At 40.1% G+C, this 2,050-nt stretch overlaps 1 long non-coding RNA gene across 1 annotated transcript; it reads right to left on the bottom strand.

The window, feature by feature from the left end:
- Positions 1-707: 707 nt before the first annotated feature.
- Positions 708-1,805, bottom strand: LOC128250986 (uncharacterized). The gene is made up of 2 exons (XR_008266894.1): positions 1,682-1,805; positions 708-856 (listed from the first exon to the last, which is right to left on the bottom strand). It is a non-coding gene; the product is annotated as an uncharacterized LOC128250986 (long non-coding RNA).
- Positions 1,806-2,050: the final 245 nt, after the last annotated feature.

Here is a 2,050-nt window from a genome sequence, read left to right on the forward strand (position 1 = left end):
AAAAGAGTAAGTCACAGAAACCATCCAAAACAGACAATTGGAGCCTGGTGCAGTTCTCTGGCTGACCAGCTCGTGTCAGACTGTTCAACCCATGCCAGCATGGAAAACAGACATTAAATGATGATAGATATGTATGTATGTGTGTGTATATGTTTGTGTCTGTGTCCCCCCAATATCGCTTGACAACCGATGCTGGTGTGTTTACGTCCCCGTAACTTAGCGGTTCGGCAAAAAGAGACCGATAGAATAAGTACTAGGCTTCCAAAGAATAAGTCCTATGGTCGATTTGCTCGACTAAAGGTGGTGCTCCAGCATGGCCACAGTCAAATGACTGAAACAAGTAAAAGAGTAAGTCACAGAAACCATCCAAAACAGACAATTGGAGCCTGGTGCAGTTCTCTGGCTGACCAGCTCGTGTCAGACTGTTCAACCCATGCCAGCATGGAAAACAGACATTAAATGATGATAGATATGTATGTATGTGTGTGTGTGTATTTTGTGCTTTGGTGTCTACTTTAGCATGGTTTGGTATGGCTGGATGCCCTTCCTAATGCCAAACACTTGCATTGTGTACTGCTTTTCATGTAACCCCAGCGAGGGCACCAAGTACCCCTCACCAAGAGAGGTGGCTTTATGCCAAATGATGATGATAGGACTGGAACCAGTGTCTTGCTGTAGAGGAATAATAATAATTTTTGAACTTGCAGTAATTTGTATAAAATTTATTTATATCAATGTACAAAAAAAAGACAGGAATGGTCCAACAGATATAAATTTCATATAATGATGTTGTGTTACTTGTATACCCAGCAAAATATGGAGCTGTTGGTTGGAAAGAGGTGAATCTGCTTAAATACTGCAAATAAAGAAACAGATAAACATGTAAAAGTGCCTTGTGTGTGTACACATACACATGTATTTATGCACATGTTTGTATATGTTTATACAGGTGAATGCACACACATGTATGTGTATACAGATGTTATCATTATACATATATTAATAAAGCCATGTCTATCTAGATATACTCTTTTACTTGTTTCAGTCACTTGACTGCAGCCATGCTGGAGCACCACCTTTAGTCAAGCAAATCGACCCCAGGACTTATTCTTTGTAAGCCTAGTACTTATTCTATCGGTGTTCAGCAATCTCAAAGCTACAAGATAATGCATGATTAATTCAAAACACTATGAATAAATAAACATTAAATCTGACCCAGCAATCTGAATTCTAAAGGGTTATGAGATAAAATATTAAAACCTGATATAGGCGCAGGAGTGGCTGTGTGGTAAGTAGCTTGCTTACCAACCACATGGTTCCGGGTTCAGTCCCACTGCGTGACACCTTGGGCAAGTGTCTTCTACTATAGCCTCGGGCCGACCAAAGCCTTGTGAGTGGATTTTGTAGACGGAAACTGAAAAGAAGCCTGTTGTATATATGTATATATATATATATATATATATATGTGTTTGTCCCCCTAGCATCGCTTGACAACCGATGCTGGTGTGTTTACGTCCCCGTAACTTAGCGGTTCGGCAAAAAGAGACCGATAGAATAAGTACTAGGCTTACAGAGAATAAGTCCTGGGGTCGATTTGCTCGACTAAAGGCGATGCTCCAGCATGGTCACAGTCAAATGACTGAAACAAGTAAAAGAGTAAATGAGTAAAGAGTATACATACATGAGTAAGGATTATGGCCTTTTGCAGTACACTTCCCCCATAAGCTTGTCTGGCTTCTCTTGACAGAAACAATCTGTGCCCTTGATTGGTCCAAATGGTATTCTTTGTTCTTTGTATATACATCCTGTAAAAAGCAGTGAAAATATGATTTATAAACACAAATTGCATTTGAAATGTACAACAGCTGTTTAGGTAGAATTTTATTTACAGCAGTCATGAAAGGTGAAGTATATTTGCCACTTAAATGTGGCTGACCCCTAAGGGTGGATGTTACTGTTGCTTGTAGCCCCAGGAGAACATCTCCTCCAGCTGGCTATCGACACACATCTGTGTCCTGTCTATATTTGCAAGATCGAGATGGGAAGGATG

The sequence above is a fragment of the Octopus bimaculoides genome, chromosome 27 (genome assembly GCF_001194135.2).
Source record: "Octopus bimaculoides isolate UCB-OBI-ISO-001 chromosome 27, ASM119413v2, whole genome shotgun sequence".
NCBI lineage: Eukaryota > Metazoa > Mollusca > Cephalopoda > Octopoda > Octopodidae > Octopus > Octopus bimaculoides.